Genomic DNA, 10,102 nt, shown 5'->3' with positions numbered 1-10,102 from the left:
ATCCCTTGTGGATGTATTGCTTTAAGGGTCTACAAATAGTACTACTGAACCAAAATCATCCTGTTTCTTTACGTTTTGAGCAATTCAATTGGTCTTGGCTTTTGTTTTTAAAAAATGTGATTCCTCTTCATTCTTCTCAAAAAAAAGCTTTCATTGCGATAAACAAAACATTACTGGATAGACGTTTTCTTGGAGAACGTCTGTATTAGCAAGCATTTAAAGTAGGAGGACGATATGGAACGTACGATAAAAGGATGTGCTTTAGCTTTCTGTCTCATCATTTATAAATGTTGCCCTTCAATCACACACACACACACACACACTTTTGATCCAGCTCCAACCATATTTCATAAGGCTTTATTCAGGGTTGTCTCTTGTTCTTAAACATCCGATTTCTAAGCACACGTCTGTGCTGAGCATATGAACATGAACCGATATGAACATCAATGTCAGCCGCCTTTTTATTATGAAATAATGTTCATTTGTGTTCCAAACACTTCCGAAGAATACTTGTTGGTGTGTCTTCAGTCGCCCTGACATCATCACAACTCGACCCTGTCCTGCAAAAATACAAACATATACAGGGTGACACCCAAACATTCAACCCAAACAAATGCTTATTTCTTTTACATCTGTTGACCGAATTAGTTATCTTTCTTTTTTTCTTTCTTTTTTTTTTGGTCCCTGTCCTGTCCTGTCTTGTCATGCCTTGTCTTGTCTTGTCATCCCTCTATTGGCCTACTGGCAACCTTTTCCTAACTTGTCTTGTCTTGCCATGTCTTGTCTTGTCTTGTATTGTATATATACATTTAGCATACATTTGGGTAAAGGTTTGCGAACAGGTAAGGGGTGTAAGAGAGAGAGAGAGAGAGAGAGAGACAGAGACAGAGACAGAGACAGAGATGGTGGTGGTCTATGTTACATTACACAGGTCAACACAGTTGCAAGTTCATAGGTTAAAGACTGCCCTTTTCGTAGCGTTCATTAATTAATTCCTATTGTTTACATGTGCCAATAATGTTATAAAACTGTACCTAAGGGGATATAATAACGATTGGCTGTAGCTTTCGAAAACAGAAAACATTATTTCAGTATTGCAAAGTGGTGTTGATAGTGTCGAATGTAAACAGAACAGTCTCAAAGTGAAAGTGGATGTTTTCCGGAAATTGCGAAGTTAACAAGAATACAGAAAAGCGCGCTTTCCTGCTTAGCACAATCCGCTACCGCGCTAATCTGGCGTGTCAATATCACTACGTTTTGCACGTGGAAGGTGAGCGATTTCCTTCACGCGGGGATTGACGAAGCTGTACTGTCTGTGTTGACGGTCTAAAAATAGCCCAAGCCCTGGAGAACTGTTTCTAAAGATAGCAATAAACTTTATTAAGAATTGATTATTTCTTGTAATTGGTAAGGACTTCAAACCTAAAACTTTGCAGGAAGCTTAATTTATACATCCCCGCAACGATGGGAAAAGCCCTGGAAGTAAGTACACTAATTAAATAGGACTTTGTCAGCCTTTAAATGAGGTGTTATTGTGTATAGTGAGGAAATAATTTTCTGATGTATTTTTAATTCATTATTGGTGTTTTATGCAAAACGTAAGGTCAATATTGAAAGTTTAAAAAAAGTACTGCCCTCACATTAATACGAAGGCGGGATCACAGCTGGATAAGACAAGGTACGGCAATTTCGACCCGGAGGTCTCTTTCAGGGCGCACAGAGGATGAGACAACACAGGAGAAAAAAAAACCCACAGATAATAGCACACGGAAGGAACGATTACAGCAGTTATAATTAAATTACTTTGTGGGTCAGGGTTTTTTAGGAGTACAGGGGAAACCCCTTTTAAGACCTTAAAAAATGTGAGAAAATCAAGTCTTAAAATGGAAGGGGTCTAAAAATGGGGGTAATTTACAGAGGTTATGAACAGAACATCTTCTTCTTCTTCAGCGTTCCAGAAATTCTGGTGACGTGTGAGCTTGTTTGCCCATTTGGGTTCCCCACACTATACTCTGAGAGCATAGTCAGCTTCATTCCGCTTTCGTTGAGTAGGCATGCTGGGTATTTTCGTGTTTCCATAACCCACCGAACTCCGACATGGTTTACAGGATCTTTTCCGTGCGCACTTGGTCTTGTGCTTGCGTGTACACACGAAGTGGTCACTTAGCAGGTCTGCACATAAGTTGACCTGGGAGATCGGAAAAATCTCCACTCTTAACCCACCAGGCGGCAGCGACCGGGATTCGAACTCACGACCTCCCGATTAGGAGGCCGACGTCTTACCACTGCGCGCCACTTCACCCGTCACAGAACATCTAAAGAAGCAAGATCTTAAAAAGGAGGAAGTCTGAAATGAATGGGTCTGAAAGGGGGGTTCCACTGTGGAAAAGTACCTGTCAGTTTACCTGTATGTATTAGGACTGGGTGGCCGAGTGGTAACGCACTTGCGCTCGGAAGCGAGAGGTTGCAAGTTCGACCCTGGGTCAGGGCGTTAGCAATTTTCTCCCCCCTTTCCTAACCTAGGTGGTGGGTTCAAGTACTAGTCTTTCGGATGAGACGAAAAACCGAGGTCCCTTCCGTGTACACTACACTGGGGTGTGCACGTTAAAGATCCCACGATTGACAAAAGGGTCTTTCCTGGCAAAATTGTATAGGCATAGATAAAAATGTCCACCAAAATACCCGTGTGACTTGGAATAATAGGCCGTGAAATGGCTGCGATCTGCTGGCCGATGTGAATGCGTGATGTATTGTGTAAAACAATTCCATCTCACACGGCATAAATAAATCCCTGCGCCTTGAATATGTGCGCGATATAAATTGCATAAAAATGAAAAAAAAATGAAAAAAATAAAAATCCCTGCGCTTAGAACTGTACCCACGGAATACGCGCGATATAAGCCTCATATTGATTGATTGAATAAGACCACCCCTGACATGCGGCACATACCAAATATCTACAAGTGCTTTGTGTGAACAGTAAAAAAAATTGTTTTCCTTTTTGCGAATTCATTTCATTAAACACAACAACAACAAAATTCATCAAATTCCAGCTGAACAGAACGGCTTTCACAATTATGACTGGGCCTTTAAAGGCATGTTCCTCACCATATTACCCAGCATATCAGACACCACATGTTTGACTAGGTTTTTACATGGGAACAACAAGACTATACAGGATGGTAAAAAAACCTCTCTATTTTCTTTTTAATCACATTTTTGACTGCGAAAAAAAAAAGAGATCAAAAAGGAAATAGGGCGCTTTTTTTAGACACCCCTTTTTACGTCCAGCTTCTTTTGGTGGAGATTCAAGTTACAGACACATGTGAAATTCATTAAGCAAAAAGGTTCCCACTATGCACTGCCACAGAACACAACCAGGTTATTAATGTGCGGTACAGTGTATAATTATGTTTAAGTAAAAGGATGCCCTTCTTTTGTTTAATTGGAGCATCTATGATGTCTGACATTTTGGTTCTAACGGTAAGGAACGTATGTTTAGGCTCTAATAAGGACAGTTTGTCTTGTCAAAAGCCTCATGCATATTCCTTCCTCCCCATGCAAGACTTTCTTTTATTTGAATATCTGCCTTTATAGTACAAAAATCAAATAAAAAGGTCGCACTCTGCGCATAGCGACAAAAATCGCAATTTTACCAAGAAAACCTCACACTCTTTATGTGGAGAAAGACACTGACTGTTGCAGTATGTTATGCATTTGAAAACATCTGAAATTGTGTACTTGAATTCTACAGTTTGATCAGTTCTGTGTGTTTAAAAAGTTACCTTGATCATTCTGACATGCTCTTGCTCAAATCACATCCCAGACAATATTGTAGACTCCATTGATAGACGCTGTGGTGCATGGGAGAACTGCATTCTGAGGAAACGAAAAAAATATACACTGAGGAAGAACAGTCACAACAACATTTGCAGCAGCAACAGGCTATATAATTTTATTCAAAGAACACTTAAATAAGGTAAAATGAAAATCAGTGTTGTGTCAGTAAATTTGATTTGGGGGAGATGGAAGGATTGGGGTGGGGGTTTAGAGGCGGGGATAGAAGGATAGCTGGGAACCGGGGAAGGTGGGGTGGCTAACACAGTTTGATCATGTAATGACTGGTACAATGTTTAATATATCTAAAAAGGCAGCAACTCTGTAATGCATTATGTGAACCAACTTCTCCATAAACTAAATAAAGATCAGTAAAAGTTACTCTTTCATTCTGGAATCTTTTTGGTCCCATCACAGCTCAGACGCAGACTCAATGGACAGATACTGTAATGATGAAAAAAACACCAGCATTTTAAGGGAGAACAAGAATTATGCAGAGAGGAAAAACAGTAATGAGTAAGAACAACAGCAGCAGCAGCAGCAGACTCAATACTCTTACTCTACATAACACTCTCACTGAATGACTGATTCAGTAACTAAATCCCAGTGAAGTGCAAGTGATCAAAATTACTGATGTAAAAACAGAGAGAGAGAGAGGGAGAGACAGACAGACAGAGACAGAGAGAGAGACAGACAGACACAGACAGACAGACAGACAGGCAGAGACAATGCGAATGTGTGTGTGTGTGTGCGTGTGTGTGTGTGTGTGTGTGTGTGTGGGTGTATATGTGTGCGTGTATATATGTGTGTGTGTGTGTGTACATGGGAAATGCAGTGCCATTGAAAACAAACACTTGCTTCATTTAAATATCAACAGTTATACAACATAAGAGGCACTAGAAAAGTTGTACATGAAAATAAATGTTGCTCTTGCTGATGGAAAAAGAGCAGGGGGAGAGGATCGATGTTACTTGCAGATAATTATGCACTAACATCCATGTTTTTCTGGGTGTACTGTAACCCTGTAATGTTTAAGCAGAAATGTTTGTGGATCACGTTATGCTTCTGCTTTTAGATCAGTTTGAGTATTTGCAATATTACCTGGATCATTGCGGCATCCTCTTGATCACATCACATTTGAGACTTTGACCTATAATTATAGACTCCATGGGCAGACGCTGAAGTTATTACAAGGGCATTCTGAAAAATGACAATACAAATGCAGAGATGTAGAACTTTACATTACACTTACAGAAGCAACAACCAGAGAGCTGATTTATACAGGTAGAGAGAGAGAAAAAGAGAAGAAGAAGTAAAAGAAAAAAGAGAGCATAGAAAGATAGAGGGGGATGGGGCAAAGGGAGTGTGTAATGTGACGTGAGGAAGGGGAAGAGCAATGGAAAATGAAACTCTCAGTACTTTTAATTTATATTACCAGTTATGGAACTATTTGAGCACTCCCCATAACCACAAACAAGGTACAGACGGCAACATATGTTGCACGGAAGGGTGGGGGTAGTTGGACTGGAGAGTGTTGTTATGGGTTTAGGGTGGTGCTGGGGCGGAGTGTGTATGTAACTTGATAATAATAAGCATGATCAGTTAGAGCTAACAACTATCTTGATCTTCACAGACATAAATTGCACAATGATTTCACCAGCATGTACCTTTATTTTTGCCCTTGAGTTAGGTGGAAGACAATGTTGAGTGGTGAACGCAAGTTGTATTGATCACTGGGTCATCCTGCGGTTCAGGCCATTGATCTGCACATTGCACCAGCACAAACAAACACAATGTTATGATCTCAATCAGCCTGCATGGTCAATCATGAATCTAAGAACACAAACACTGTCCAGATCTAATTGAAAACGAGATCATCATTACTTGGGAAATTCAATGAAAATCTAGCAGTCAACAAAGCAGATAGATCTGTCCTTGCGATTGTTGTTGCAAGCAGATAAATGTGTGAACTTCCTTATCTCAACGTTATCATTCAACATATTGATATTTTGCCTGATGGATGTTGTGCCGATGAGATAAACAAACAATCAAAATCAAAGTCATAAACTTTTGAAGAAAAAAATTAAACAAATTGAGCAGAAAGAATCTAGCGTACTGCTGTGCTGATTTCGACAAAATCAATGCGTTTACATGCCGAAGCCATTCCTGCTTTTATTCATATCATACTAGATGATCCTAATGCACAACAATACGAAAACGAGCTCAGCGAAATGAGTAACACTGCCTCACCTGCACTAACACAATGCTGCAGAAGCAAAGGTCGTCTACGACTGGAAATTTCGAAGTCGAACAGCGGCGTTTTTTTCACTCTCAGCGGTTGTCTTGCTCGGAAAAGTGAAAAGCTTAACTTGAAATCGAACGGAAGTCACCATTCTACCTTTTCGTTCAAGCGTTGTTTTTATAAAATCTCAGAAAATGTAATTTTGACTTGGGTGATTTCGTCCGCCATTGAGATTCAGTTTTTCAATAATTTGTCTTCCTCCTTGGCAGAAGAGTCAAAGGTTCGGCCCGATCTTCAAGGTTCCCAAGACATGACTTGCAAACCCCGAACCTAGTTCGCCGAACCCCCCAAACCTAGTTCGAAAACTCAGGTTCGTCTGGTTAAGAACCAAGACAAGTTCGCCGAACCAGTCTTGAGGTTTGCCGAACCCCACGAACCTAGTTCGCGAACCAAAGGTTCGTCTGGTTAAGAACAGCCTTTACGGAAGAACAACAGCGCTTTTCGTATAGCAGAACGTGTGAAGATTACTGCGTTCTTTGTAATTCACACGTTTTGCTCGATGTTTTCGTGTTAAACTGGAGCCAAAAAGATGACACTATTACAACATTTCGCAATTAAGGTATATATTATTCATCCGCGTAAAATCGTATTCAGCCGTTATCATTACAAGGGCACAGATAAGCATGACCTTTATTATATCATTTTCGTTTAGGCGCTTGAATACGACGTCTCGTTTGACCATTCTAGGTATCAGCACTTTTAACATGGGGGAAAACAGCTTTTTGAGGTATTTGCACATGGTCATGTTCCTTTCAAGGGAGAATGAAAGGCTGGTTTGTCGTACACCAAAACGCAGACCATCCAAGACGGTGAACACGACCGCGTGCAATTAGCAGCACCCACTGTCCGCGACTTGGTGACTGTGGCCCTGTGTCATTAACGAGCTTAACACTATCGAAGATATAGAGAATACTATATGGGGGCCCGGGTAGCTCAGTTGGTAAAGCACTGGACATGTGATCCTAAGGTCGCAGGTTCTTCTTCTTCTTCTTCTTCTTTTTCTGCGTTCGTGGGCTGAAACTCCCACGTACACTCGTGTTTTTTGCACGAGTGGAATTTTACGTGTATGACCGTTTTTTACCCCGCCATTTAGGCAGCCATACGCCGTTTTCGGAGGAAGCATGCTGGGTATTTTCGTGTTTCTATAACCCACCGAACTCTGACATGGATTACAGGATCTTTTTCGTGCGCACTTGGTCTTGTGCTTGCGCGTGTACACACGGGGGGTGTTCGGACACCGAGGAGAGTCTGCACACAAAGTTGACTCTGAGAAATAAATCTCTCACCGAACGTGGGGACGAATTCACGCTGACAGCGGCCAACTGGATACAAATCCAGCGCGCTACCGACTGAGCTACATCCCCGCCCATTCGCAGGTTCGAATCCTGGCAGTGACGGACACGGACCAACTTTATGTGCAGACTCGGAGACAGTAAGCGTGTCCCACCCACACAAAAGACATCGGTCATACTGCCATCAGTGCAGGTGGCTGATTACACCTAATCACGAACACATCTAGGTAGCGCGACTCATGTTGCAGCTAGCTTTCCACTGGGAGCAAGCGACCCGAATTTACCAGCATTGGGATAATAGAATGCATAAAATGAAAACAATGAAATGGCTTGCTTTGTCATATCAGACTTACACGAGTTGTTTTAAAAATATTGAAATGAGAGCGAAAGCGAGCTTTTCAATATCTGAAAAAGCAACGAGTGTAAATCTGATATGACACAGCAAGCCAAGTAGTATTCTGTTTATCCTACATACTAAACGTGCGTGTGTTTTGCTCCAAACGTCCCGCAGTCAAAGCGCCCAAATTGAAGATGCGTCTTATGGAACCTCGATCTCTTCAAAAGACCCATAAAAGCTTTGACGTCAAAGCAAAACCACGTCACTCCAGAAAGTATAGCTTGAATAAAACGTTCTCAAATTCTTCCAGGGGACACAGCATGCACAAAAGTGTTCTAAGAATGATGTATGTCTCAGTGACTTTGTCATCATAAGCAGTGAGAAATTAGGTCCCTGTCAGACTAGTTTGACACGACCTCATTTACATGATATACACACGTGTGAGTATATGGGTTAGTTATGTAATGCATGGCCTCTCTCACGTATGTAGGATACTCTTCCTTTTCTCTCAAAAATGGTTGAGAGTCAATATTTGCCTTACCGGCACGGTTGGCCTAGTGGTAAGGCGTCCGCCCCGTGATCGGGAGGTCGTGGGTTCGAACCTAAGACTTTAAAATTGGCAATCTAGTGGCTGCTCCGCCTGGCGTCTGGCATTATAGGGTTAGTGCTAGGACTGGTTGGTCCGGTGTCAGAATAATGTGACTTGGTGAGACATGAAGCCTGTGCTGCGACTTCTGTCTTGTGTGTGGCGCACGTTATATGTCAAAGCAGCACCGCCCTGATATGGCCCTTCGTGGTCGGCTGGGCGTTAAGCAAACAAACAAACAAACAAAAATCAATATTTACCTTCGGGAATAACAGAGTAGCTTCCTTTTCCTTCATGAATGGCAGAGAATATCCCTTTCTCTCAAGAATTGCAGAGAGTCTTCCTTTTCCTTTAAGAATGGCGGAGAATCTTCCTTTCCTTAAAGAATGGTGGACAATCTTCCTTTTCTCCCAAGAATGGCGGAGAATCATCATTTTCTCTCAAGAATGGTGCATAGTCTATATTTTTTTCTTCATGAATGGCAGAGTAGCATCCTTTTCTCTCAAGAATGGCGGAGAGTCTTCCTTTTGTTCTCACAAAATGGCGGAGTCTACCTTTTCTCAAAAGAATGGCGTTGAGTCTTCTCTTCCTTTTAAGAATGGCTGAGAGTCTTCTTTTCCTCTCAAAAATGTCGGAGAGTCTTCCTTTTGTCCTCCAGAATGGCGCATAGTCTTCCTTATCTTTAACAATGACGGAGATTTTTCCGCTGTCCTTAAGAATGGCGGGGCATCTTTCCTGTCCTTAAGAAACGTTGAGAGACTGTCTTTTCCTATAGAATGGCGGAGGGTTTTTCCTAAAACAAAAAGGTGGCGAGATTGGTTAGTATTGCTTCATTTAGCCTCGGACTTTCTCTTTATTTCTAAAATGCAAGGCCGTTTTGTCACGCACCAAAAAGCTGACCATACGGGAGACACGGTGCTTGCGACATCATGCAATTAGCAGCATCCACTGTCCGCGACGTGGTGACTGTGGTCGTGTGTCATTAACGAGCTTAAAATTGCGCCCCTGACATCAACTCAAAGCTTACAAACCCCAAGCGCATAAGCTGAAGAGAGCAAGAATAGCCAAGCGCCTTTGCCATCTGTTATACATTGTTGCGCAGCAAATGTCCTTCTTTTTCGCTCACATATTTTAGACGTTAAATTATTTAGTGCCTACCAAGTACAAACGCCGCTGTTTTTCAGGAACATCGAGCTGCAGAACAGCTTCTTGCAGAGGTGTATCGACCGGCTATGCCGTGCGTTTTGAAGCTTAATTACCAGAAACAGAAAAGAAGAACAAACAGACACTCGTATCTGACAAACTTTGAACTAACATAATGGGTTGTAAAATGCGTTCAGGACATCAGTTTAACCGCTCTAATTATTAGCCATACCACACATAACCCGGCGTATTAGTTCATCGTCCTGTAGTATCATGTTTATCGCCTGTCTGCTAATCTTTACCGTACCGTATTAACGACGTTGGCCCGCAAATGCCAGAGTCTGGTCGTACGTATAGCTTAGACACGCTCTGCCGCTGAAGCTGCGTGTGCAAACCAGTACTATGAGATAAGGCAGTTAATACTGGGCGTGTATAATATTCTGAAAGAGACAAACGGTCCAAACGGACAAAAACCATACGGGTTGTTGTTTTCTATCACGATACATGTCGTCGTCAGTTGACGATATCAAGTTACTACTACTTGAAAAAGAAATGGAAAAAAATAAAAATAAAAGATTTAAATTCTTTCGGGAAAGCTCTTTAGT

The 10,102-nt window shown here is 41.7% G+C and overlaps 2 long non-coding RNA genes across 2 annotated transcripts; both read right to left on the bottom strand.

Annotated features, from left to right (window-relative positions):
- Nucleotides 1-287: 287 nt before the first annotated feature.
- On the bottom strand, nt 288-3,889 carry LOC138978480 (uncharacterized). Its single transcript, XR_011459695.1, has 2 exons — nt 3,786-3,889; nt 288-560 (listed from the first exon to the last, which is right to left on the bottom strand). It is a non-coding gene; the product is annotated as an uncharacterized lncRNA (long non-coding RNA).
- A 328-nt stretch (nt 3,890-4,217) lies between these two features.
- LOC138978481 (uncharacterized) lies at nt 4,218-6,559 on the bottom strand. The gene is made up of 4 exons (XR_011459696.1): nt 6,088-6,559; nt 5,505-5,600; nt 4,939-5,037; nt 4,218-4,281 (listed from the first exon to the last, which is right to left on the bottom strand). It is a non-coding gene; the product is annotated as an uncharacterized lncRNA (long non-coding RNA).
- Nucleotides 6,560-10,102: the final 3,543 nt, after the last annotated feature.

The sequence above is a fragment of the Littorina saxatilis genome, linkage group LG10, assembly GCF_037325665.1.
Source record: "Littorina saxatilis isolate snail1 linkage group LG10, US_GU_Lsax_2.0, whole genome shotgun sequence".
Lineage (NCBI taxonomy): Eukaryota > Metazoa > Mollusca > Gastropoda > Littorinimorpha > Littorinidae > Littorina > Littorina saxatilis.
This window is presented reverse-complemented; position numbering and strand designations above follow the sequence as displayed.